Source organism: Engraulis encrasicolus, chromosome 23 (genome assembly GCF_034702125.1).
Source record: "Engraulis encrasicolus isolate BLACKSEA-1 chromosome 23, IST_EnEncr_1.0, whole genome shotgun sequence".
In the NCBI taxonomy this organism is placed as follows: Eukaryota; Metazoa; Chordata; class Actinopteri; order Clupeiformes; family Engraulidae; genus Engraulis; species Engraulis encrasicolus.
In genome coordinates this window covers 41,600,172-41,623,936 of record NC_085879.1, presented here as the reverse complement: position 1 = coordinate 41,623,936, position 23,765 = coordinate 41,600,172, and the positions used below count along the sequence as shown (strand labels likewise).

Below are 23,765 nucleotides of genomic sequence, written 5' to 3'. Positions count from 1 at the left end.
TGTGTGTGTGTGTGTGTGTGTGTGTGTGTGTGTGTGTGTGTGTGTGTGTGTGTGTGTGTGTGTGTGTGTGTGTGTGTGCTTGTGCTTGTGCTTGTGCGTGTGAGTGTACATGTGTGCACACGTGTGTGTGTGATTGTAGAGAGCGAGGTGTTAGTGCAAAGACCAAAGAGGTGTCTACTGCCAAAAACAATAGACTCTTTGGAGAGCCCTTGTCAGTAGGTAATGAACTGCAGCCGTCAAGAGCAGCCTCACTGGGGCTGCCTGCAGCCAACACCACTCATACAGACAGATGAAGAAGAGAGGGATTGAGAGAGAAGAGAAGAGAAGAGAAGAGAGGTGAGACAAACTATATATCCAGAGGGGAGAAATGAACAGATGAAGAGGAGACATGAGGAGAAGAAAAGAGAAGTGAAATGAGGAGCGAAATGTCAAGAGAGAGAAGTAGACAGATGAAGAGAACATGTGTGGAAACGGGGTGAAGAAAGAAGAGAAGTAAGGGGGAAAGGTGTCAGGATGGGGGGGACACAAGAAATAGAGGAAAAAGTGGAGATGCACGGAGAAGATAAATGAGGAGAGGAAGAAATGCACAGAGAAGAGAGGAGATATGTGGAGGAGAGAAATGAAAGAGACAAGAAAAAAAAGGAATGGGAAGAAAAAAAATGAGTAGGAGGAGATTGAAAAACAAAAAGTGTTGATGGCTAGCAGAGGAGAGTGTCAGCCATGGCCAATGGTTATGGAATTGGTCTTGGAATCGGAAGATTGTATAATAGAACCCCATGATGTCCAAGTGCCCTTGAGCAAGGCACCTTAACCCCACATTCCTCCAGGCAGGCAATATCCTGTGCCTTAATAAATAAGCCACTTTAAATAAAAATGACACCTTCAGTAGAGATGTTTTCCTTTCATTTACATTTGTTAACTTTGTGAAGCACATTGAGTTGCACCTGTGTATGAAATGCGCTATATAAATAAACTTGCCTTGCCTTGCCTTGCCTTCAGTGAATGTAAAAGAGAGGAGGAGTGGGAGAGGGAGAGGCAACAAGAAGTAAAGAAAGGAGGTGGGTACAGACAGGAAGGGGAGACATGAGGAAGATGTGAGGAGTTGGAGAGGATTGTGGGAACGGCTCCACAACCCCCCTGGTAGCGTAGATAAAATAAGGGCAAGGAGGTGACATGAGGGACATATAGGTGATGGGGAGGGTTGAGATGGTCGGATGTTACGGTAGGAGACACTCCTGGTGACAAATGCTCAATATGTCCTCTGTTATAATGACTTAACCCTGATCAAACACCCCAACTCATCAACTCACCTGCCCTCATGCTTTCAGACATGTCGTAGAGTGATAGATTTTTCAAGTCACACTTTCAAGTGAAGTCACACTAGCCACACTTGATGTGCTAGATCAGTGATTCTCAATGTGTGGTCCGGGGACCACTGGTGGTCCCGACAGAGCTCAGGTGGTCCGCGAGGGGATTTCTACTTTTCCATGACAAACTAGCAGTCGGCAATATTTGTAACATTAATACACAGCTAGACATAGCTTCACCACAATGAGACAGGCTTGTAATATGAATAAAAACTAACTGATCTGCATCAAAATTAGTAGTGTCAAATTAGCACCTGTCAACTGACAATTCAATTGACAGGTGGTCCCTGAACATTTTTTAGGGAAAAAGTGGTCCTCCATCTGAAGAACTTTGAAAACCACTGTGCTAGATTAGTGTTTCTCAATGGGGGCTCCACAACCCCCTAGGTAGCTTAGATACAGTAAGGGCAAGGAGATGACATGAGGGAGATATAAGGTGATGGGGAGGGGTGAGGGAGTTGGTGGTGGGGTTGTTGGATGTTACGTCAGGAGACAGTTGTGGTAACACATGCCTCAATATGTCCTCTGTTGTACATGCCTCAATATGTCCTCTGTTGTACTGACCCAACCCTGAAAAAAAAAACTAGCGAAACCCATCAACTCACCTGCCCTGAAACTTGCACCCACATCATAGAGTGATTGATTTTACAAGGCACTTGATGTACTAGATTAGTGTTTCTCAATGGGGGCTCGACAACCACCCAGGTAGCCTAGATAAAATAAGGGCAAGGAGGTGACATGAGGGACATATAAGGTGATGGGGAGGGTTGAGATGGTGAGATGTTACGGTAGGAGACACTCCTGGTGACAAATGCTCAATATGTCCTCTGTTATAATGACTTCACCCTGAACAAACACCCCAACCTAGGATAACCCATCAACTCACCTCAGACATGTCGTAGAGTGATTGATTTTTTCAAGCCACACTTTCAAGTGAAGTCACACTAGTCACACTTGATGTGCTAGATTAGTGTTTCTCAATGGGGGCTCCACAACCCCCTAGGTAGCTTAGATACAGTAAGGGCAAGGAAGTCACATGAGGGAGATATAAGGTGATGGGGAGGGTTGAGGGAGTTGGTGGTGGGGTTGTTGGATGTTACGTCAGGAGACAGTTGTGGTAACACATGCTCAATATGTCCTCTGTTGTACTGACCCAACCTTGAACAAACACCCCAACCCAACCCAACCCAACCAGCCACCAGCCCTCACGCTTGCAGACATGTCGTAGAGTGATAGATTTTTCAAACTAGTCACATTTGCTATGTTTCATGTACATTTAATAATTCAAACATCAACCATGAGGAATGTGGTGCGTAAAAAAGTAGTGTGCAAGTGTTGCTTGGCAGGGATGCAGACAGGGGGGGACAAAGGGAACAGTTGTCCCGGGCCCATGGAGACAGGGGGCCAAGAATTGGGTCCTCATTATATTGCATAACTGGGCAGGGGGGCCCTTTCAGATGACTTTGTCCCGGGCCTGGCCAAAGCTGTCAGCGGTCCTGTTGCTTGGTATTATAAACACATAAACTAAGGACATGAGTACGACTCTGAAACACTCTCTGCATACTGCATACACCATTTACTTAGAAACATGAATTAATAAAGGCTGGAACGCTTAGGTCAAATGAGAAATCGGAACGTCTGCCAAGTAAAGCATGTGTTAACATTCAATGTCAAGGGTTACCCTGACATCATTCACAATGAACATCTGCACAGAATCTTATTGTCCTTTTACTGAACTCTCTAGATATCTGATTTTATATCATTTAATTATTTCCTTGTTTGGTGGTTATGTAATGCCCCCCCTCCCCCCAATACAAAGTGGATGATGAGTTTCCAGTTGGCCTACACAGACTGTTGTACTGCTGTGCTGTAATGAAAGGTCTGGCTACTCATCATGTATAAACATGATTGTAGTAGTAGTAATGTTTTTTTTTGTCCATTTTACACATTTGTATTATATATGTATATATCTTATCATTTCCAGGGTTAAAGCTACGGTATAAGCATTAAAACTGAGCAATAATAGAAATGTTTATTTTAAGCACTGACATGTACGGTAACAGCTGGAAGAGTTAGTGACGGTCAACACAGGTCACAGCCCTTGTGTGATCCCACTATATAATTCTCCTCTTTGCCTTTATGAGAGAGAGAGAGAGAGAGAGAGAGAGAGAGAAAGAGAGAGAGAAAGAGAGAGAGAGAGAGAGAGAGAGAGAGAGAGAGAGAGAGAGAGAGAGAGAGAGAGAGAGAGAGAGAGAGAGAGAGAGAGAGAGAGAGAGAGAGAGAGAGAGAGAGAGAGCGAGCGAGCATGTGCAGTAGTGTTTGTGTAGTGTGTGTTAAATGTCGGAGGCCCAGAACCATACTGTATACCTGCAGGTGAAGTAGGCAGTATGGTTCGCAGAAAGAGATGTCATGGTGGGTTCATTTGTATAGTGGTGTAGTCAGCTCTGCTTTGATCTCTGTTGGAGGTGAGAGCATATAGGAGCTCATAGGGAAGCTTCCTCAATGTTCATATCTCTCTTTCCATCCTTAATTCCTCCCGCTCACCTCCATCTTCCTTCTTTCATTTTTCTACATTCTTCAATTTTTCCTTCACCACCTTTTTTTCCTGTCACCCTTCCTCCATTCCTTCTTTGCATTTTTTTAATCAGTTTCTCTTTTCTCTCTTACAAGTGCTTATTTTTCTTCATCCTCTTTTGTACTGCACTTCCTCTTCAAAGGCTGGGTAAACAGCTGGGTGGGCATGTTTCTTAACCCCTTAGCGCAGCACTCTGGCTCTCTGTAATGTCATGGCAATGTTGTTATGATGTAGTTAAGCATTTTCAGCAAGTGAATTGGGTCGCCGCCGACCCCTGCTGCAGTAAGAGGGTACAGGCGCTTTAAAGTGATACTGTCCCATTTTTGGAAATAAACTTATTTTACACCTCCCCTTGAGTTAAATAATAGGGTTTTACCGTTCTCCTGTATTTTCAAATATTCTCGGGGTATGGCAGTGCACATTTTACCTCCATGCTAGCAGTTAACATTGAGTCCTATGAGACCAGCTCGCGGATAACTGGTCTCATAGGGCTCAATGTTAACTGATAGCTTGGAGGTAAAATTTGCACTGTCATAACTAGAAAACGGTTGAAAGTACAGGAGAACGGTAAAACCCTATTATTTAACTGAAGGGAAGGTGTAAAATAAGCTTATTTCCAAAAATGGGACAGTATCACTTTAAGGCCAATTAGCCTGATTCCTTTGTTCCCTGCAACCAATCGCCTCCCATAGAAAAGGCGTGGCCTTGGACACATGCAGCCTTCGTAATTGGTTCCACATCAGGCTACTTTAGACCCATTCAGCACAGTTTAAGTGGGATTAGAGACGATACAGAGAGATAGTCCCATACCTCAAGTTTATCATCTCGCCGTGGGGCTGGCACAATAGGTGGAAAGATTTCAAAGATGAATAAGAAGAAGATCAAATAGGATTTCTGCTTTTGCTTCATTCACGCTGTGTGTGTGTGTGTGTGTGTGTGTGTGTGTGTGTGTGTGTGTGTGTGTGTGTGTGTGTGTGTGTGTGTGTGTGTGTGTGTGTTAATAGTACTGTCTACATTCATTTGCCTGAAAGCTTTACCTCTTGCTTTATGTAATTGGCTATTTATAGCATTCCACATTTGTAGTTAGATAATATCTCTTTGCCGTAAACCATGAATGCAGCCATGCATAAAATGGCGAACAGCCCCACTGGAACACATATAGGTTGTCCTCCCAAGAACCCCCTTGCTCAATCTGCTCTGCGTGTACAGACTGAGGCCGATGAAGAAACAGTATATTTGCTGAACATTATTTGTTTCTCTAGCATGCATTGTCCGCCGAGATGAGGGGGCAAAAGTCATGTTCTTTTATGCACTAGTGCACACTCACATGCATATACATTCACACACGTATGCCTATCCATAGACACACACACACACACACACACACACACACACACACACACACACACACACACACACACACACACACACACACACACACACACACACACACACACACACACACACACACACTGTACAGTACAGAGCCATCCATACATATGTCGCTTGCACAAGCACAGACCAATTCCCACCAGTAGCTGTAGTTTCCCCTTAGGCTGCCCAGCAGCAGTGAGCGGCACTCTTCGGTCTTGTCACTCTTGGCACGCATAGATAGATGGATGCATGCTGGTCACTCAAGTCAACCAGTGTTGCCAGATGTGTCTGATCAAATCTTGCCCAAAAGGTTCTCAAAACCGCCAAAATGCGCTAAATTCCGCCCTATTTCAAAAAATTATGTTGGTTTCAATGTGCATGAAACGGCAGAAAAAAAGTGCCAAATGGGCAATTTTTCCCATTTTTACCCGCAGACGGCCATCCTAAATAGCCCAATCTGGCAACATTGCACTCAACAGCATCCATGATGCTAATTATGGGTGGGCGATATGACTATATTAAATTGTGAATCGTAAAATCGAGTTCAAGATCGTCTCGAGTCTGCCAAAGTGGAGAAATTGTATAGATCGTCTTGCAGTGAGTATGTTTGCTATCAGTATCAGAGTGATGTTTACTTACTTAGTGTTGTTGTCTTCTAGTGTTCTTTTATTTTTTGCATTAGTGTATTTTAATTCTGCACTTCATGAGAGTACCATCAGTGTGCTTACATTTAATTATTTGCTATTTACAAATTGCAAGTACGTATATAAAATGGCTGTTTTTGTTTTTATTTTTTCGATGGAAGATCATGATAAAACATCAGAATCGAGATTTTATGTTACAAAAAATCGTAGTATGAAATTTTTGCCATATTGCCAACCCCTAGTGCGAATTATTACCCACAAACCGCCAGGGAATACACACCCCAAGGCCAGATCCTAACCAAGCCCACCCACTCTGTATCCATGTTGCCCACTATATACAGAAAAGGAAGAAAGGAGTCGCACACTGGAGCTGAATGCAAAATCAAAAACTGTCTTAAACAAAGCCGAAAAAAGTAAATAAAACCGACAGACAGACGACAAGCGTTTCGGGTCTAGCCCATCATCAGTGTTCCCAGTTTGAAGAAGTGGCATGTCGTTGCAGATGCCAAGGGATGCCAGGCATACTCTAATCCCCCCAACAACAGCTTTAATATCCTTTAATCATTAAAACATTCTGTCTATCGAGTCTTCAAACTGGGAACACTGATGATGGGCTACACCCGAAATGTTTGTCCTCCTGTCGGTTTTATTTACTTTTTTCGGCTTTGTTCAATAGTTTTTTGATTTTGCATTCAGCTCCAGTGTGCGACTCCTTTCTTCCTTTTCATTATACTGCTCTTGGAATTACGCACCGAGCGATACGCTCAGGATAAGACATTGGCACGGACGCCACCCCACCATACTGCCCACTATATACAGCAAGCCTTCAAACCATACACAATTGCACCAAAGCCCAGCTCCTAACTAAACCCACTCACTGCATCCATGTTGCCAATTATATAAGCCTTCAAACTGTACACTAGTGTTTCTCAACGGGGGCGGTGCAGCCCCCCAGGGGGCATTGGGGAGCCCTAGGGAGGCGTTGAGAAGGATGCCACTGAGTGTGGGCGGGGCTTAGTTACCATTGAGTTGCATTAGCCTATTTTATTTTTCAATATTAGAGGGGGCATTGGCCGGCTTGTGATGAGGTCCAGGTGGCGTTGGAAGGCGTATGATGAGTTCAAGGGGGGCGTTGGTTCAAAACTCCAAGCCTCCACCATCCACTCGCCCACTCTTCATCCATGTTGCCCATTATATGAGCACCATGGAGAGTGGCCACCGAACTGCATTCATGCTGCCAATCATTACTCACTCTACACCAGACTATCCACAGCCACACACCCACCCTGCATCCATGCTGCATATTACTCTATGTAAGCCCCGTGGAGGGTGGCCACTGCACAGCATCCAATTTGTCAATCACCTCTCGCAAACCATCTCATAATGCACAACCCAAGCCCAGCACCTTGTAGACCAAACCCACCCACTTATCCACTCTGCATCCACGTTGCCATGCTATAGAAAGCCTAGTACATACAGAAGATTGGCTCCCAGGATGGATCCATGGTGCCCTGCTGAGCTGGTGTCCATTATTCCCCAGTAACAGGACACCTATGAAGGCATGCATGTGTGTGCATCTAACTTAGTCGCACAAAGAATATTCGTTTAGAATGCTGACAATATTTATATAAAAACCCTGTACTGTAGAAATCATGCAGATGATATACGTACCCTCAGCATTCCAAACAAAGGTTCTATGACCAACTAAGTTCCACGCTTGCAACAGAGACACATTTAAGATGGAAGTGGAGCCCATAGCAACAAAAAAAGTGGTTCATTTACTTTTTCAAGTCTTAGCTCAACAAATTAATTATTACTTAAAGGGAAAATGTGTGAGATTTTTAGTTGTTTATTTCCAGAATTCATGCTGCACATTCACACCAGACGATCCACAGCCACACACCCACCCTGCATCCATGCTGCATATTACTCTATGTAAGCCCCGTGGAGGGTGGCCACTGCACAGCATCCAATTTGTCAATCACCTCTCGCAAACCATCTCATAATGCACAACCCAAGCCCAGCACCTTGTAGACCAAACCCACCCACTTATCCACTCTGCATCCACGTTGCCATGCTATAGAGTTTCTCAACAGGGGTGCTGGGGCACCCTGGGGTGCCGCGGGCCCCCCTCAGGGGTGCCGCGGAAACGTGGCAGATAAATAAATTGTGTAATATAATACATATTTGTCTAAATTGATAAGTTAATGTTAGTCAGTGGAATCTTTCATCTGCCATTTACGCACAATAAAGTAAATATAGGTCGCCCCAGTCAGCTGCAACTTCGAACGTAGGTCGTGTGACGTCTCCAAATGTGTTACTTTTCTAAGCTGTGTGGTATCGGATGCGATGCCATGTTACGGCTTGTTTGAGGTGCCTTGAAATTTGTCATGAATTGAAAGGGTGCCTCGCCTTAAAAAAGGTTGAGAAACACTGGTATAGAAAGCCTACATTCTAGATTGGCTCCCAGGATGGATCCATGGTGAGCAGACAGAACGTGTTCTGATTGGCTGAGCTGGTGTCCATTATTCCCCAGTAACAGGACACCTATGAAGGCATGCATGTGTGTGCATCTAACTTAGTCGCACAAAGAATATTCGTTTAGAATGCTGACAATATTTATATAAAAACCCTGTACTGTAGAAATCATGCAGATGATATACGTACCCTCAGCATTCCAAACAAAGGTTCTACTGTATGCACGACTAAGTTTCACGCTTGCGACAGAGACGCATTTAAGATGGAAGTGGAACTCATAGCAACAAACGAAGTGTTTAATCTACTTTCTCAAGTCTTAGCTCAACAAATTAATTATTACTTAAATGCTGGCAACCGGGTGATAAGCGGAATAGCGGTCTTCGAGGTGTCCAAATCACTAAATTACCCCCTTTGCAACCGTGTTGCGCATCGTTCACTTACAGTAGATGGAGTACAAAAGGCCACACTCTCTGTCTCTACAAGAAAGTCCAATATAACACACCATGTCCAGGTTACACAGGTGTATTCAGTTGAAACCATCCTTCACTTACCCAGTGACCACCAGCAACCAAGGAACCTCTCACCTCTCTCCCACCATCCTTGTAGCAAATTGTTATTTAACCACATCATTACCCAAGCCACACTTTCCCACGCACTGAAGACCACCCTCTGCTACCCACCTCACTCTCACCGCACACAGGGACGCTGGCAGGGCCCGGTTAAAGCTGTCAGCAACCCTGACCGCAATGTCAGGTTTCCCATAACTACCCAATCACATTGCGACCACCAGGGCTCTAAATTATCTGTTTCATCACCAGCCAAAATGGCTGGCTAGTAGATCTTAACATTACTAGACAAACACAATTCTCTAATGGGTCAAGGTGGCTAATAAGTTTCCTTTTCTACCAGCCAAAGTGAAATTTGACCAGCATTTGGCCAGTTTGGCGGGTGTTAATTTGGAGCCCTGGTCTCATCATAAACCTGCCAACGCCCCCTTAGTTATAAAAAAAAAAAAAAATACACTAATGCCCCCAATGGCAAGTAAGAACCACCCCCTCTCAGCTGTATGCCTTTGAACTCCCTCTCCCCGGGCTCCCAATGCCCCCTGGGGGGCAGTAGAAACCACGTTGAGAAACACTGCTCTAACATCTCTGTTGCGCATCGTTAGCCTGCCGCCTCAGCCAGTTCCCCTTGCAGTCTCACTTTCCCACCACCCTCCTATGTAAGACCAAACCACGCTCCTCTACCCCCGCCCCCCCCCCCCCCCCCCCACCCCCCCTGGACCAAACCACGCTCCTCTACCCCCCCCACCACCCTCCTGGACCAAACCACGCTCCTCTACAACCCCCCCCCCCCCCCTCCTGGACCAAACCACGCTCCTCTACCCCCCACCCCACCCCCCGGACCAAACCACACTCCTCGGTTGCCATACACAGACACACACACGCACACGCACGCACACACACACACACACACACCTATTCTCTCCCTCCTGTCCTCTCCTCTATTATTTTACGGTGTGTCTGAGGGTCCATCAGGAAGACGCAGCAGAAGCCGAGCTGGCTTGCCATCCACACACACACACGCGCACACACACACACACACACACACACACACACACACACACACACACACACACACACACACACACACACACACACACACACACACACACACACACACACACACATACACACTTCTATTATCTCCCTCCTGTCCTCTCCTCTATTATTTTACGGTGTGTCTGTGGGTCCATCAGGAAGATGCAGCAGAAGCCGAGCTGGCACGCAGCCCATCCATGCATAAAGCAAAACATCAAAAGGGTGTTTGTAGTTTTCCGATCGGTGCTGTTGACTTGAGCAGGCGTGACAGAGCGCTGGCAAACAAAGTTAACGTCCTGCCTAATGCCCGAGTCATGTAGACAGTGGTAGCCTACGAGGAGGAGAATAACAAGGCACATTAGCATTAGCTCTGCTGGATACCTATGGATGTGGGGCACAGGTGCACAGCGTACACATAACAAAACATTTTACAATACCGCTGCGGCATACCTATGTGGGACACACAGGTATCGCAATGTATGTTGTAGTGTTAATTCAACTCTTGAGAGTCGAATTTCACAAGTCCAGCGTTTGTTGTACTCTCTAAGATCTATTGAAAAAATACCATGTGTCAAGTAAAACAAACCACGCTGTTCCTCTGAGTTTAAAGAAACTCATCCTCTTTAAAAAAGCATGGGGAAAGTGAAATAACTTGCTGACTGTTTCTTGGTCATGGGGCCCCTAAACTTCTCACTAATGAAGTGAAAAGATTGCTGACTGACTGTTTCACATCACCACAAACCCAATTCTTACTTGTTTTTGTTTTTGATTCCTCGCAACTCGAGCCAAACCTTTACAGTAAAACATGATCGCATGTTATGCTGCACCTGGAATCTTTTATTGCATTGCCACCATAACTGTGCGATGTAATCTGTTTGAATGCAGATTGCATTGCCACTTCAAATCCATTCCAACGTTCGCTGTTATTGAATGTTCTTGGTCCAAACCTGTCATTGAAAGGATGCTACATAAACTGTACCTGGAAGCTTTTTTACTGCGTCCTTGGAAAAGCTGCCATTGCACTGCAGTGGCTTTGTAGCAGTCGCACTGCTCCTTGATTTTGATACACATGTGAATACCAGGTGCTTCGATGAATGAACCAGGGTTTTTCATTTTTTGGTACTCAGACTCCATGTCCCAGTAATGTAAATGGCGAGATGTGCGTCAAGGCTCTAATTTCAGCCTGGCTTCTTGTGGCCTCGCAAGATTAGCGCCCTTATCTTGCCTTCAAGGATTTGACGTCAGAACAAGTACAAGTTATCGCTGAAAAGGTGAAGTAAATTTGAAAGACAGTCAGACAGATAGAATGAGACAGGGTCAGGGAGAGAGAGAGAGAGAGAGAGAGAGAGAGAGAGAGAGAGAGAGAGAGAGAGAGAGAGAGAGAGAGAGAGAGAAAGGCAGCTTCAGTTTATGAAGAACATTATTTCTAAGCTTGAGCACAAGACAAACTTTCCTAATGGCATGCCAGAGGTATGATATTAGTAAATGCAAAGTGTTCTTTCATGACCACACAGATAGATAGATAGATAGATAGATCCGGTTCCGGATCCGGCAGGATAATAGAGTTTTTCACAGGATCCGGGTCCAGCAGGATCTTAACTCATTGGCTGCCAGCCATTTTCATAAAAGAGTACCTCGGAGTGCCAGCCATTTTTCAGCATTTTGGGTGTTTTTTGGAGGCTCACAGAAAATTGAGTTCTGTGTCTATGTCAACACCATACCTATCAAAACACAGATTAGACGCTCATCTGTCATCAGAAAAAAACGGTGTCTCTCTACCCCTTTCCGTTCTTTCATAATCATCTGTTGAAATTAAGTGGAATTCGCCAAAATGCTGCTTTCTAGCCAAAAAGCTGAGAAAACGCCATTTGAAGTAGAACTATAACTGCAAACGTTTTTGCCCGTAATGGCATCGTCCTAACAACTCCAAACCTATCAGCTGCTATTACACAGTCTTCTGTCATCTGTAGCCTGAACAAAATTCATTTGTATGACCTTTTCAACCTAATATACTGAAATATAACGGGGGACTCGAAAACAAGGGTGTTTTGGTTTAGTTGCTGGCGCGCAGCATGGATCATGACAGCAGTTGCCCCTAACTCCGGTAACTCCCTACCTCTCCCTCTCCCTCTCTCTCTCCCCTCGTTGGAGAACGAATCACAGCTGGTTTATTTCCTCCAGAAATAGTACCGTGTTGTGTCTTGTGGGGAGGGAGGCAGGTAGGCAGGCAGCACCGCTTAGCGTAGCTTACTGCAGCTTCTTTGGCAGAGCGGACAATTTGCAGATTGATGATTACTGTCATCATGGTTCTGCTATAGTGATCTTGTCATATATTGTTCAATGAATTTTCTTTTGATAAAGTACTGATCACACATCCAACATTTCACAAGCCGATTGGAGTGGTGAATGCTAGCTGGTCTGAGGCTAAGTGCAATGCTTTCTAATGTGAGCTGAATGCATCTGACCAGACACAAAGGCTACTCTGTTCCAAGAATCTGCAACCCCCCTGTCTTTTTTGATGATACAGTAAGCTGATCATACTATACAGATCCATAAAAATAACTGTGGATTGAGTAAAAAATAGTTGACTTACCAAGGCTCCTTTATTTAGGCTTAGTTGTAAGTTGTTAGCGATTTCGTGCTAGCTAGCTAGCTAGCGTAGCAAACTTTATACCCAAGTTACCTCAGTTGGGACACATCACCACTAGTCCCGTGCATTCTCCTGTTAGATGATATTTTGTAAGCAACATCCTGATGTTGTGTAGGCTGATCACATTATCCAAAATGAAAGGTTGTCACACAGATCATCTCATGGTGTATTTTGGGCAAGTTAGCTACAATGCCTTCTAGCTAGATAGCAACAGGGGATTGTATTTTGGTCATGAGAGGAAGGTTTTTTTTGGTCAGGCTCTGACACTAAAATCAGTAGCCTACCTGTGTTAAAATCAGAGGGCAAGAAAGTAGACTACTGTCACAGGTGCTTTACTTTCAAAAATGATTTTGCTATGCTACTTTTGAGATTATATTATAATAGTAAAAAAGGGGTGTTTTTGTCTTGACATTTCATCTTGCTCTGAGCTAAAGCCCTGCCTTGACTGTTCCTAAGGACACTTCTGCCACCTACAGGAACAGTTAGAAAATGCCTAGAGGCTTGAAATTCATACAGAAGATAGGTCAGACCGTCCTCGAGGCCTGGCTGTAAAAAAACGCAATTGTCGGCGAACGACGTCGAAGGTAGGGGGCGTCACTATTTGAAATGACGTCATTCGACGGCCAAGGCAGCCAATGAGTTAAGCAGTGGATCCGGTATCCGGCATGTTACCTAAAAATCGGGGTCTGGTGCATCTCTAGCCTAGGTTTTCAGTCAGTCTTTCACAACCCCAATTGCTGCATGGAGTGAAAGAACTTTGGAAGCGGCCAGTGCAGGCAGTGTGGCAGTAAGCCAATGAGTCTAAAAAATAGTTTGAGCCAACGTAATAAAAAGGGCCCACGTGTGCGAGTAGGCTATGTGTTTCAACCCTTTCGTAGGATCCGGTATCTGGTTCCGGATCCGGCAGGATCTTAAGCAGTGGATCCGGTATCCGGCAGGATCCTAAAAATCAGGATACGGTGCATCTCTACTTGTGACTGAATCAGTGAGAGAGAGAGAGAGAGAGAGAGAGAGAGAGAGAGAGAGAGAGAGCAACACATGGACGGAGATGGAGATAGAGAGAGAGAGACAGATGCCGAAATCAATCACAGCCTCCTGGGGGGAGGAAAGAACGTCCATCACTTGCAGATCTTCAAATGAAACAATTAAACATTAATAAACCTGATGAAAGAATTGTTTTCTGCCGTGTGCGTCAAGGATTCACATTTAACATTGAACACAGAACCGTACATCAGTGCCTGTATTCCTGAACTTACCCTGAAGGAGTGTGTGTGTGTGTCTCTGTGTCTGTCTCTGTGTGTCTGTATGTGTGTTTGTCTGGTGTGTGTGTGTGTGTGTGTGTGTCTGTGTGTGTCTGTGTGTGTGTGTGTGTGGGCGGGACTAAGGTTCTCCTCTATGTGTGTGTGTGTGTGTGTGTATCTGCGTCTGTATGCCACGGCACGTAGACGCGTAGACGTGTAGTCGCATAGTCACGTAGTCTTCTTCTCCTCCTGATGTGAAAGATCAACACCACTCAATACGATTTGACCTGGCCTGACCTGACCTGCTCCACATTCTGATTGGTCAATCTCATTGCTCATTGTAAACACATTTAATCTCGCTCTCTCTCTGTCTCTCTCTGTCTCTTTCTCTCTCTCTCTCTCTTTCTCTCTCTCTCTCTCTCTCACTCACATACTCATTGCTATAGAGCTTGAAAGTGACGTCACTTCCCCCGATTTCATGGGACCTCAACAGCGTTTTTAGCCGAAAATCGTAGCATGTAATCCAATGGCGGTATTAAAATGATATTTCGATCCCGTTCGAGTTGTGCCACGAGCTCCATATATGTTGTTTCTGATATTTTTGTTTAATTTATCGTACGAACCCCCAAACTTTTTAGAAAGCTGTGTTTCTTCACATTTTTCATGCAGACAGCCTCGGAACAAAACATTGATACTTCTGCATGAATAATCTTTATCTGGCCTCTTAAACAGCATATTTGTAGCCCAGCGCATATAATGACTGAGATCAGAAGATATTTACTCGCTACCATGTTGTTAGATGGTCAGCTTAGGTCCTGTAAAATGTGGAACTAAGGGGCGGGACTTTCAAGCTCTATTGCCATGGTCATTGCCAATCAAACATGGTTTGCTACCTTGCTATTCTATTCTATTCTGTCTCTGGTCTTAGCTCTCTGCCATCCCTCTTCGCTCCCTCCACCATGACGTCTTAACAGATTTCTGTCAGATCCACTCTAGTCAAAAATGAGACGAGAAACAGAGATACATTTCGGAAGCTTTATTTCTGAATGCACATTTTGTGTTTGGCGGTATGGCTCTGTTCGGAGGAAGTTCCCTGGCCTCTCCATGAGCTCCATGGAGGCCAAGACAGGGAACAGCAGCATCCTCAGGTGGAGTGCCTTCCATTTAGCTGGAAAGGCAAAATACCCCATAGAACAGAGCAAGCAACAATGACAACAGTATGACATTGTTTGGCAATGATGGTGCAGGGGAGGTGGCAATGGTGGAGCAGGGGAGGTGGTGGGTGCAAAACAAGCAGCAAAAAGGAATGACAGGAAAACAAATTCGGTAGTTTAAATAAAGCGCGCCAAAGGCCAGCATCCAATTGCGAGCAGCAGCTGATTAACTAAAGTGCAGTTGATTCGTGGACAGCTGTAGGGGTTAGGTAGGCGTCAGCCAATAGCCAAAAGGGAGCGTTGACTACGTGGTCTGCCAGAACTAACGCAGGTTGCTCGATTTATGGCACTCAGCCTCTTGGCTTGCTGTCTGTCTCTCTGCCTGTCTGTCTGGCTGGCCGGCTGGCTGGCTGTCTGTCTGTCTGTCTGTCTGTCTGTCTGTCTGTCTGCTGCGGTTCAGCTTGGATGGAGTTAGTGCTGAAATAGATCCATGGCTGGCCATGTACTGTATTTAGACTTGATTGCTATGGACTCACACAAAATGAATGTTCTGACCCTTTTCACACACATTCACGCACGCATGCATGCACTCACTCACTCACACCCACACACACACACACACACACACACACACACACACACACACACACACACACACACACACACACACACACACACACACACACACACACACACACACACACATCGTTGTAGAGCACTGCAAGCACAGACATGCAGAAAACACACACACCTGATGCAGAGTGCACACACTTACTGTAACCTCACACACATACTGTATAGCTTCCTTTGTTTTCTCTCCTCTCACCGACTGGGCCGCTACTCATGGGAAATGGGTGGCTCACGCTAGTTCTCTGGCAGGAGGTGAAAGTCATTGACCTTACAGGAAGTAACACACCACATTATTCAGACCGTCTCCCGCCTCGAGCCCTGTTCCTTTTGTATAAAGCTTCACCTTGCCTCACCTGGGCTGGGCTGGGCTGGGCTGGGCTGGGCTGAGCTGGGCCCCTACCCCGCTCCACGACTGGGGAACATAATGAATAGGCTTCGGAATATGCTAATGAAAACCATAGACTATCACCATATGCCATGTGAGATAAATGCAGTGGGCATGCGTTGCTTTCATTGTTCCATCTTCTTCGTCGCGACACATGGCCTGCAATATGCTGACTGTTAATTAGACTGTCGTCTGAACAAATGCACATGGATGTGTGTGCTTGATGACTCTGCTTTTGATGCGACTACTTCATCATGAACACAGAAGGCATTACCAACGTGTGTGTGTGTGGGTGTGTGTGTGTGCGTGTGTGTGCGTGTGTGTGTGCACGTGTGTGTGTGTGTGCGTGCGTGCGTGCGTGCGTGCGTGCGTGCGTGTGTGTGCAGATGTGTGTGATAGTGCAGATGTTTGTGTGTGTGTGGCCTGAGGAGAACGGAAATGGAAGCAAAAGTATAATGGATTTTCTTTATGGCCGCTGGTTGCAAGTGATTGTGTTTGAGTCTGTGGCGAATGCGATACAGTCTGTCTTTTGATGAATTGAATTGGGTGTGGATTCATAGTGTTGTGAGTAGGGATGCAAACGATTAATCGATTAATCGACTTTAATCGATCAATGTGTTAATCGGTTAAAAAATATTAATCGCAATTAATCGACAATTCAACTGACAAGAGACCCAGGTGAAATGGGCATGTGAAGACTGTGTTTGAAGAGGGATGTGAATAGTGGGAATATTTAAATCACCTTTGGATCAAAGAATTGAAATAGAATTCTTTAAATTTGGTATTTTATCTCCATTTCTAAATTAAAATGTTTAGGTTGAGTAGTTTTTTTTCGAGAAACATTGAGATTCGGGAAGAAAACGCCACTCATCAATTAATCGTAAGTCGATCGCAGAGGCTATCAACTAATGATTAATGAATTAATCGATAATTTGCATCCCAGAGTATCTGCTGTGTGGCAATAATAGTTGTTCTTCACAGTGTTGCGCTATGTGTGTATTCAAGATAGGGCTGTACCTATATTGTAGCCTGGCGACGCCATCCATGTACTCCACCCAAAGATTTTGGCTCCGCACATCGTCTGGCAAAAGCCTCGAGCTCGGTTCTCTCAGTGTTTAGTCAATCATCTCATCACATCATACCACCACTTCTTCATATAACACACACACACACACACACACACACACACACACACACACACACACACACACACACACACACACACACACACACACACACACACACACACACACAGAGATACCACTGTCAGTAATGGAAATCCATGCCGCCCCCAGCACCAAGATGGTTCCTGGTGATACCATTTGTCCTTTGTTTCTCGGTCAATCTCTCACCACAAGGACTGGTGAGTAAATCTAAGACAGTTCAACATTACTTTAGTTCCCTCAGTCAGCGGCTTTTATCAAGAGCAGTGTCAGTATAAAATGGGGAAGCCATTCCATTTTTTCTTTGATTTGTCTTCTTGTTTTTCGGTGACCTATTTGTGGTTGTCTGGGAATTGGATCCCAGCCGTGGTGTCGTTATCGCCTCTTGTTATCACTCAGTGGAGCGACAAGCGGAAAGCTGAGAAAAGCCTGTTTCCGCCCCGTGTGTCAAGCCAGGCCCTCCATTTTTTTTCTCTCTCACCCTCCCTTGTCTTTTTCTCTGTCTCTCTCTCGTTCCCGCTTTCTCTCCCAGCGGTGTTTCAAAGCGCATATGGAGGTGATGATTGAAGAGTGAAATGTGCCATACATCACCGTACGTATACGTCTTCTCCCATGGTAGTGATCTACATGCTTAGGTGATAATAATCTACCATCATTTATTATTTTATGTCACCTTGGCCAGGCAGCTGCTGGACTGCGCATGCGCAGTCATTCACGCTTCCACCTCCGTCTCCCCACCCCACCTCCACGCCTCCTCTTAGGGCCTGACTGGGACCACAAACCGGGCAGTGCATTTTTGGCCGTGGACCAGCACATCAGCCCCACCCCCATATTACAGCTATGATGCGGCTCAGTCCACTGTATATTAACCCATTGACGCCGGTTGTTGCGTTACGCAACATTGGCCCTGACGCCGGTTGTTGCAAAACGCAACATTATTGATTTGTCAATATTTTCAAGATGCATGGGAGATGCAATGCACAATATTTTGTTCAAATACACAAGAGTTGGGTGTTCTCGATTTTGAAAGATCATGTGGCAAAAAAAAAAGTTAGATTCGTCTACAAAAAAGTCAAATGAAATCAACCATGCTCGCTTCTGCAGACCTGGGTTGTTTAGCCATTTCACACAGGTAAAAAAAAGGGCAGTGGTTGAAATATGATTGAAGACCCTTTAGATAGAGAGCATGAGTGTGATTTGCCGCGGCCGCATGAAGAGGTAGGCGAGTGGCTTCCAAATAGACAGACAGCTAGATTTCGCCCCCGACGTTACCAAAAGTTCACTCCGACACTCAGGGCAATTGGCGAAGGTGCCAATATATGAGGAAGCACGTCTTTTAGATATAGGCCTATTTCAGAATATTTTCACCGAGGAACTTTCGGATATGGTGATAGCCTATTGGTGAGGCACACAATGGTAGACATGCGGATTATAGACGCGCGGCCACACATCCAGCTCAAAGTGGAGCCCCGTCTCAAAATAGGATGAAATTGCTCATCGGTCTCTGCATAACGTTTGGAGGAATAAAACGGCCATACTCGCCGGTGGGAGAGCAAGTGGCTGTATTAGACAAATGTCCCCCGATTTATGGCAGAAATGGCTGCCTAATAATTATTATAATAACCTAATGATTATTATGATTTAGTTATAGTCAGCTATTGTAGGCTAACAGTGGCAATAGCCTAATAGCCTATAATAAATAGCAGCATCAAGCATTATCCTGAAAGCACATGAAACTTTTTTCAATCATTTGATTATGAGATATGATTTTTTAAAGGAATATGTGTTAGTGTTAATGCTGAATGAGCATAATCCCGTGAAAGCAGAGGATTTTACCTTTTAAATGCAATTTGTCCCATGTCCCTATGTGTTCCAGAGGCTGAGATATTGAATTTTTCATAGGAGTTTCCAACCATTTTTTCTTATCTCAAGAAACCCTTGGGCATTGGGGACCTTTTCTAAAAACTGGCTCAGGCGCCAATGGGTTAAAGGGACACTGTGTGAGATTTTTAGTTGTTTATTTCCAGAATGCATGCTGCGCATTCAGTAATGTTACCTTTTTTCATGAATACTTACCACCACCATCAAATTCTAAGTATTCATTATGACTGGAAGAATTGCACTTTTCATACATGAAAAGGGGGATCTTCTCCATGGTCCGCCATTTTGAATTTCCAAAAATAGGCGTTTTTAGCTGCAAAAATTACTTGGGCCATACTAGAAAATTTAAGTGTATTACTTCATAAACTTTCATGAAAAGATCGAAGTTGGCAATAGGCAACCCAGTTTCAATGAGCAGCATAGTTGCAGTACCTTTTTTGACCATTTCCTGCACAGTGTCCCTTTAAGGATGTCCTGTTGATGGCCTGCCCCATCTAAATTGTGGTCCGTCCGTAAGGGAAATTTTGAAACAAAAAAACAACAACAACAAAAAACAAAGAAAAAGCATTGGCCCACCGCTGTGAAAATGCCCTGTATGCCAGATTGCCCGTCCTGGCCTTCCTCCTCTCACCTCTCATCCACCATCACCGGCCACATCCCTTCTTGCATTCCAGAGTGTACCGTCACACCGGTGTGACGGGAATGTTCGGGCAGTGAAAGTTCTATAGAATTCTGGGCGTCATTCAATACAATTTGGAATTTTAGAATGTTGCATTGTTATAGAACGCATTCTTTTTATAGAATGTTCAAAAACCCACCCTCTTAAAGGTTAAACCCCCCTCTTCCCAAATACACTATTGGAATGACGCTCGTGCTGTCTGTTTGCACAGCCGTGTTGCGCATTCTATATCACTGCTGTCGTTTCCTCTGGGATGCCCTGGAGGCATGATCCTAAACACTCTTCCTGGGCACTTACACATCACCAAACACACGTGGCCTCGTTAATGATAATGAATCTGAAATGGAAAAAAAACGAGCTGTCTGTTAATTTGGGGGTGTTTACATTTAAAGTGGAAATGAAGCAGTGACCTAATATAGGGGTCTATAACACCAGTAAGATAAGCCAGCAAATATATATTTTTTTGAAGTCTGAAATTTAAGTCGTTAATAAAAAAAATAAAGCACAAACATTTAACGTTTCTGTTAACGTTTCCAGCCAACAGCGGGTGACGTCACGCGAATGGTAGTCTCCTATTCTAATGCTGTTATGATAGTAGTGAATTAAACATTTGGGACTTGCGTGGCTGATTATGAGCTTATTTGCTTAACCCAAATGAAGCAAGAATACGTGTTTGGGTGGGACAGAACAAATATGAGGCATGAAGGCAGACAAGACATCCCATCACATGAACCACAGGTAAACAAGCAGCTTTTTTTTTTGCTAAGGTGACAAGTCGCTAACACATTTTGGTATGAGCCAACATGATCACTATTCATAATCGTGCGATGTCGTGCAATGTTGCAGTTCCCTACCTTCATCTTCCGATGATTTCGCCAACATTTTCCAAGCACCTGAATTAGGCTACTTTGACATCTCGGTGCCCACGTTTATCGGTGTTATCCAGTCAACAATAATCCAAGGCAACAACGCTATTACAGCCAGTTTGAGGATGCATCCGCGACTTCAATAACATAATAGTTTACTACAATAGATGCAGCTACTTTAAGCATGCCATAACTTAATGTAGGCCATGATAGTTTAACGTGTCATTTCCCGTGGCATCAACTTTAAAATCCCCAAAGCTCCTCCAACTCCGAGAGCGAGACGAGAGAGGGGGTGGGATAGCCACACACACAGGCTGCGTCCCTTCCCTTCACAAAGCTTTCCAAACTTCCGCCAATTTTGCAAGTTATTTTCTATTACTGAATTGAACCACATAGCCAACTTAAAGACATGGGCTTTCAGATTAGCGTCCAACAATGCAGGAAAAAGACGTTATTGGTGACGGCCTGTCACTACAAACCTATGAGATCGAGCAGCCCCAGTCCTGACTCCTGTCCTATGGTGGATGCAATGGGTGGATGGCTGCAGCTATCCCACCATGCTCGTAGCAAAGGCTTTTTGACACAAAGTGATAATGACACTTGGCATTTCTCTTTCATCTGATAGTAGGTATATAACATAGAAAACCCAGGGACAATGTAAAATGAACCCCTCGTCCTTCTTCAATTTTACTGCCACGATTAGAGTCAGTTAGCGCTGTAGTTAGCACACGCTAACGTTAAGTGAATGGAAGGCTACATTAGCCACCAAGTTCTACCATTCGCGTTACGTAGGCAGCGAACATGGCTGCGCCCTTGTGGCGAAACTCGGTAATAACATGTCATTTTTCAGCAAAACTATTTAAAAGTGCAGTTCAACGAACATCCATTCATTTATGAAAATAAATAAGCCGCCAAAAAATGATAATAGTTGTCAGTGCTTCATTTCCACTTTAAATCTCATTAAAATGATGGAAATCGCAACAGTGTTTGTATGTGCCCTCCCTCCCCCCACACATACACACACACACACACACACACTTTCAGAGGGACCAAAAGTAATTGGATAGTAGGCTGCTCAGCCATTCCACAGTGAGGTGTGTGTCATTCCCTTATTATCCCATCATCAAAATGTGAATAGAAGGTCTTAGGGTTCACATCCAGTGTTTAACATGCATTTGCCTCCATTCTAACGAAATCTACCCACACAGTCCTCCTTTAGATCTCCATACAGACTCCACCTCCGACTTCACCCTCTCTCCCCCCCCCCCCACTCTCACACACACACACACACACACACACACACACACCCACACACACACACACACACACACACACACACACACACACACGCGCGCGCGCACACACACACACGCACACAGACACATGCACACAGACACACACACGTGCCATCAGAGTTCCCATCATGCATCATGCATCAGCCTCCTCCACACCCTCTCTTGTGTGTGCTGTTGGGATTGCGCACATGGCGCCTTATTGCACATTCTATACCACTGCTGCAATTTGCTGTGTGTAGGAACCCCCGGGAGGCATTCTCCTGGACACCCTGGGCAGTTACACATCACCAAACACGCGTGTCCTCGAATGACATGTAACCAACTGCACCACAGTGCAACATGACGCACCTGACATGACAGACAGACAGGTTCAGGTGCATTAGCCTGTGCTGCTGCTGCTGCTCTTCCCTCTGTTCTACTGCCAGTGGCGCCAGAGATTCTATTATATAGAGATATGCCAATGTAATAGATTGCTATGGGCACCTAACATGACCAGGTTGTCATAATACTCCTAGCATTGAATAGAACAGTCCTTTGGTCTGCCTAAAGGGGGATTCCACCCCCCCTGCAATTGTAGAACCCGGAAACAATGGGCCAACGGAACCTCTCTCTCTCTCTATTCTCTCTGGTGACGCTAGTCTGCCTCTGAGTACAGTGGAGTAACTATTATTCTCAAAGGAAATTGAGTACATACCAGTAGATACACAAAAACACCATACATTGCACTCCATATTCCATATTAAACATATAGCACACATTTGGATAAGTCCTTCATGCTCAAAATGTACTGTATTTACCTGCCGACCTCAAAGAGCAATACACACTCTGCAGAATATACTTACCGCGCTTTGACAAAGAGTGTCAGCCGTGGCATAGTGGTAAGGGAGGTGAACCTAAGATCAGAGGGTTGTAGGTTTGATTGCCACCCTTTCCAGTTTTCCCTTCCCTTCACCTCCATCCGTGGCTGAAGTGCACTTGAGCAAGGCACCTTAGCCCACATTGCTCCAGCCTGTGTGTTAATAACTGTAAGTTGCTCTAAGTGTAATGTAAAAAAGTGTTACCAGTCGGCTTTGTCATGGGACCCGTGTTGATCTAAATATGGATGCAAAGGAAAAAAAAATGGAAATGCATGTAAATGGATGCATGTGACTGTGGCTGCACATGGTGTGTCTGTTTACCAATTAGCATGACATTACTTATTCACTGTAATAGTCTTGCAATTATACATTCATACTTCATCCATGCATCACTCAAAGTTTTTAATTGGCTTTAGATTTTGTTGGCTAACGTTATATATTGTGTTTTGTTAAATATTGTGCATTGTAATTGTATAATTGCACTTGAGTTGTTTAAAAATGTTTACGGCTAACAAACAACAGAATTAATGGGAAGCTGTCTTACTTTTTAATTCCTTTGTTTCAAAGAGAATAGCAAGTGAGACATTGAAGCGTGTCAGAACACTGCTTTGTGCATATGTTGGGTTTTTTGACTGTTTTGTTCCAAAAAAGTATGTATAACACCCCCCCCCCTCTCTCTCTCTTATACGTTAGCAGAAACAACAAAATTGAGCTTAACACTGACTATGACATACTTGACGTCCTCCGCAGGCTGATTAAATCCAGGATACAGATGGAATTTTTATTCTACAATTCAATAAAAAAATGTGGATGTATTCAGAAGTGTCTGGTGATTTGAAGATGCTCTGTTGTCAACGAGGATCTAGTATTTTAAGAGTGTAATATGATATGATTTTAAAAACCAATTGTTTTTAAAAAGTATACT

At 44.5% G+C, this 23,765-nt stretch overlaps 1 protein-coding gene across 1 annotated transcript in view; it reads left to right on the top strand.

The window, feature by feature from the left end:
* Positions 1-23,765, top strand: part of slc2a9l2 (solute carrier family 2 member 9, like 2) — a 258,700-nt gene that overhangs the window by 186,465 nt on the left and 48,470 nt on the right. The gene's annotated exons all lie outside the window — the stretch shown is intronic.